The sequence below is a fragment of the Vanessa atalanta genome, chromosome 10 (assembly GCF_905147765.1).
Source record: "Vanessa atalanta chromosome 10, ilVanAtal1.2, whole genome shotgun sequence".
Classification (NCBI taxonomy): domain Eukaryota; kingdom Metazoa; phylum Arthropoda; class Insecta; order Lepidoptera; family Nymphalidae; genus Vanessa; species Vanessa atalanta.
The window spans coordinates 8,936,539-8,942,566 of NC_061880.1; positions in this window are offsets into that span (position 1 = coordinate 8,936,539).

Here is a 6,028-nt window from a genome sequence, read left to right on the forward strand (position 1 = left end):
AAATAGAACTGCATATATCCATGACCTAATTTATCATTGACAATTAATAAATGATGTATGAGAATTATTAATATTAATAATTTTAATATTTTTCGTTATATATCGTTTTATAAAGATCAACTGCAATTTGGTGAGCAATGCTTGCTTTTTTTTATTTAAACTTTTCTATTTTTGCATGATTTTACTAAATGGATCACAAGTCCCTAATTAAACAAACGCAGCAAACGACCATGTTGGTACTTATCCAGATTTACATCCGCGAACTTCGAAAAGGGTCAATTGATGAAGTCAATATCTGATGAATTTAAAAAAAGTTTGCTCAGTACTCTTTTATTAAAATCCGTTCTGTGATTTACCCGTGTCTGCATAACAGACAGGCGAAATTATTTTCGAATTTAAAATATAAAAAAATGGTGTAGACAATAAGCGTTTGGTAACCTTATTTATGTATTTTGTAATCGTACCTTTATGGAAAAATTACGTTTAAAGAACTATTATGACTAATTGGTCTTGTTAATATCACTATTGTTTTAATAAGAAAATTTTGTTTGCTATTGTAAGTTTCCAAATTTAAATAAATGATTTCGTCAAGCTTCTACATAAATTTAAATGAAATTGATTATTCGAATTCATATTAGAATTTTTTTTTATTTTAATCACAATAGGTAGACGGACTGGTAAATTGATCACCTGAAGGTAGGTGTAATCACTTACATTTGCCATGGACATTAACAGTGTAAGAAATATTAAAATATGCCAGAAACATTGGGAAATAAGACGGTATGCTATGTTATGTAAGTACAAGGGACCTTGTGCCTATAGATACGTTGGAATACTCACTCTTCAAATTGGGACATACATAATTATGTATGACAGGCTTGCACAAATCGTTACCATCGAGTAGAAGTATATCTGGTACGTACTTGAGGTCGATGATAAGAAGAGCTGCCAGTCAGAGGTTTATTTTATGTCTAGGTTTATTCTAATTTCCTTGTCTTTGTTCCTTGAATTGTATCTATTTCCTTTTTATTGCTTTAGTGATAAAACATTTTATGGCTTCGGTTATAATTATTTTGTTTATTTATATATTATACGTTGTTTGTGGATAACGTTATATCATGAATGTTTTTTTTATTTCGTTATTTGAGACGAGTAAACGATAATATATCATGATTGTAAGAGGTCACATTCGATGTATTATACATTAGCCAGGCGAGAATTATTAATCACTTTATCCAACATCGTTGGGTGCCAACGACCACGGGACCTCTGATGGTATTTTCTTTGTGCGTGTAATTAGTCACTGGCTCAGTCATAATCTAAAACGAAACATAGGTATCCCAGACTTTTACTGTTTCTAAATAACTTAAGCATGGTGGAATGAGGATGTTTAAATTCCTAACATGTTAACGGTTTAGCAATAGGCGCAATAGTATGGATCTTTGAACATTACGTTTTTTCATCTATATTTCTAGGACGGTAACGAATCTGTTGATATATGGATCAATTACAATGCGGCAACCAGGGTAGCCTCGCGCTACAAAAAAACCTATCAAAACGAGTACACAGCGTAAAACTACAATCAAAATCAGCTTGGGATAGTATCAAAAATTTCACGCAAAAGTAGTCTATGTTCAGACAGATATTAATAAAATGTGTCTGATTTTACATTACAAATTATTTTAAGCTATAAAATAATTTATTTATAACATATTTTGCAAGAATTATGACGCCATTGACTTTTTAAATTCCTCAGTTTTTTAGAAATTCCTAATCGAAAATTGTTTTATAAAAACCAGCAATAAAACCGGTTGCACTATCATCTCGCTTCACAGTTTTCGCTTCACACGATATGTCATATTGTTACGGAATACCAAATATTTTTCAATTCAAGGTCGTATCGAAATGAGTTCAAAAATCGAAAACTGTTTATAATCTTAACGTGGTTTTTGCGGAATCGCACTACTGGGCTGGTTAATTGTATCGAAACGTAGTCGTTGCCGTTTAGCCGTTTTCTTATTCGAATAATACAACGATCCAGTTGCAGTTCCGTTGAAGTTGGATCGGAATAGACTCGGGGACGAATCGTTGCTGTTATAAAGAAGAAGATTCAATTGAGGTTTATTATCAGCCCTGTCTTAAAGACAACTCGTGCCCCGGTGGAAGCGGTTTTCTGGTAATCTCTTTTCTCACCCAAAACGAAAAAATATTTAAGATACCTGCTGGAGTACCTAACATAATCCAAGACGGGATCATATTAGCGAGGCGCCCAAACCTGCTCTTAATGAACTGGGTGCGTGTTGCAAGCGTTATAATCTTATAAATGGTCAATATCTGTTGTCTCTTCTAATTTAAAGAATAAACAAACACTTATAAAACATAATTATTTATTTAAATGTTAATGTTGGTATACTACTTAATTTTTTCTTAAATTGTGAGCAGAATATTAAATTCTGTTTTTTTTTTAATATGCAGATTATATTACTATTGAAATATAATTATGTAGTTGGATATTTCTGTCATGAATCACTAAGTCGTTAATGTAATATTGCGTTTATTAAATATTTAACAATGAATAAAAATTGATACCTTTAAAGGTTTCACTCAAATAGAAAAAATACATGAAACGACATTATATCAATATTTTTAAATATTAAATGAAAACAATGGTGTTGGTCTCGCGCATATAAAGGCAACGCAAGATATGCGACTAGTACCGGCTTTAGATCTGGGCCGCGGAACAGTTAAAAATCGCACTCGAAAAAAGGTATATATTCTCGTTTCAAGAAAGTGGGAACAGTATTTCTGAAATAAAACTACATCATAATTGATGTGCACTGATTGTTTAGTATTTTATTTACGTAACAATATACTTATATTGAGATTACAGAGTAATCTGATAAAACATACATTTATGAACGGGGAAATGTCGAAAAACTAAATGTAAGTGAGAAATTGCTTGCTATTTACATTTACAAATAAGGAAATAATAAGAGTTCCTGTCAATTTCCCACAGTTAGGCTGAGGCAGTTGGATTCTACTTTTTAATGGGAAGGCTTGAACCTACTTTCCAACCCGCCACCCCAATACGTGTTGTTAGATGAATGCTATAAAATTCTACGATCTTACACAAGAAATTGCCAATATTATTAAAAAAAAAAAAATGGCTAAGAGACTTACGACATCCAATCATCATGCGCCTAAAATATTTGAAACAAGGTCATCCCCAACATAGCACTTCGTTCGTTGGAAACGTAAACAGGAAAGCATTTTAAATTATGAAAGATCGTACTATCTTGTAACAAAAATATTGTTTACGCTCGATATGCTGCTGAACAAACTGTGACAAACATTTCCTAATAAATTTTCCGTCTAGAACATATGTTTTAGCCGAAAAATTTATTAGGAAATGAGGAAAAGCATATGCTTTGTCTGCTTTACGCTACCTATTTTGACCGATTTCACTTAGAAATTATTATAACTTCTATTTGTTTTAGGATATACTTATTCAATTTCATTTCAAATAAGTATTACACAATTAAGGAACTAAATGCGGTCTTGTTCTTTCAACTTAGAAATTGTTTACATTTGCATAAATTTACTTTCCTTTTATAAAAACATATATCAAATATTAAATTTTTGTATCCTCAGAAATCATGCTATCTTTATTGATGTTAACAAATAAAATATAAAACGTAGGTTCTTTACATATATAAATATATATAAACATATATAAATTTGGGTGTTATTTTTTATTAATCTATTGATTGATCATATAATATCTAACATTACAAGAATATGGTTATTATTGTTTAATAGTTTACTCACGTTTTATTAGCTATACAAAATCACGTCAAACAGTCTAGCCTCAACATTTTTGTACTTTAATTAATTCTTAAATATTTGTACTACATATACATATAGCACAAAATTAATTCTTGGATCACCAGTACCTATAATGTGCCGAGATGGCCCAGTGGTTAGAACGCGTGCATCTTAACCGATGATTTTGGGTTCAAAACCAGGCAGGCACCACTGAAATTTCTGTGTTTATAATTCATCTCGTGCTCGGCGGTGAAGGAAAACATTGTGAGGAAACCTGCATGTGTCTAATTTCAACGAAATTCAGCCACATGTGTATTCCGCCTACCCGCATTGGAGCAGCGTGGTGGAATATGCTCCAAACCTTCTCCTCAAAGGGAGAGGAGGCCTTTATCCCAGCAGTGGGACATTTACGGGCCGCTAATGCTAATGCTATAATGAATATAAATATATTAAAAAAAAATAAACGACTATATAAATGTTCAATAATAAGATTTTTTACAATTTTACCTACATACAATTCAATCTTTTATTTAATATAAGTAATACATTTACCATTACGAAAAGAAGTTTTTAAAAAATGGTCGTTCACTGTATTTGCATATTTTAATAACGACCTGACATTATTTGAAATATACAATGATAAATTAAACACTACCTAACGTAAAATTTTCTTTTACGTTGGGTAGTTTTTACATTGTTTTAAGGATATTGTGATGTCTAAAATACCCAACATAGATTTCACGATATAGGTCACAGATGAACTGTCTATCTCTTTCTTAAAAATAATATTAAATGAAAATATATTTAAGATGAAATTATATAATAGAAATGTAAAATTGAAGTTCAGTGATTGAAATCTATTTATGTAAGAATAAAATTCTAAATTCAGATGATAAAATCAAGTCTACTTGGGATGTAATTATCAATGTTTGCTATACATAAAAACAAAATTTTGCCTATGGAATTAACTAGAAAAAGATATGTACATTTGCATTTGGAAGTGGCAAATGCTTTTGAAACTTTTTTGATAATATACCCACCGAAATATCTCCCCCCCACCTAAAATCATCTACTTTAAAAGCCCGTAAATTACTAACCCCTAAAATAATGTCCCCTAATGTAGCGTTGTATTTTCATTTGAACGAGTTTCTTCATTTGATATTAAAAAGGTATTTAAAAGTCTTAACATTGAAGAACCTACGAAGTCTTTCCGTGCACCTAACCAATAGTGTTATTTATGATATCGCTCCGTCTACAGCTACTTACTATAGCCTGATTTTTAAAATGCATTTAAAAAATAATTGAAACTAAAGCGATCCGTGTAATTATAGGTGTATTTTTATACTTCCGTCGTTGAGCAAAATATTTGAAAAAACTGTTAAATCTATATTAAATCTATAAATTTCTAGTTAGCTTAGGTATAAAGACTGTGTGTTTTTATAATGATTAATTCGACAAAAGCATTTGATTGTGTAGAGCACGAAACGCTTTATTACAAGCTAAAACTTTACGGTGTTAGTGTTAAAGCTCTTGATATCATTGAATTCGACAGGTTTCTATTAATGATATATAGTCTTCTGGATCTGTACTAAGAATGGACGTTCCAGTAAGATCAATTTTAGATATTTTTTATTTTTATTGTGTATAAATTATCTTCCTTTTTATGTTAAAGGTATTTGTAATATTGTATTGGTTGCTGATGATACTTCATTACTTTTTAAAATTGTCAGGAAACCGAAACCTAATTATGACGATGTAAACAAAGCATTATCGCTGATACAAACTTGGTTTACAAAAAATAATTTAGTTTAAATGCTAAAAAGACACAATGCGTACTGTTTGCCTTACGTAATGTAAGAAAGCAAAATTTTGAGTTAACTTTAAACAATAGTGATGTAAATGTTACCAACACTACAGTATTTCTAGGAATCACTATAGACTCAAAAGTTCAGTGGAATCTTCATTTATAGGCCCCGACATGAAGACTCAGCTGCGCAGCACACACGGTTCGAAAAGCTAGACAACTAACTGGTATTGATACCGCTAGTCTAGTAGGTATATCATGGTTATTTTCATAGTTTTATATCATAAATGGTAAATACCATTGGGATAATGCTACAGATTCCTCTACAGTGTAAAGGAATGGAGGGAAAGATAATATGGATGTAGTATGTGACGAGAGATATTCCTTTCATCATTCCTT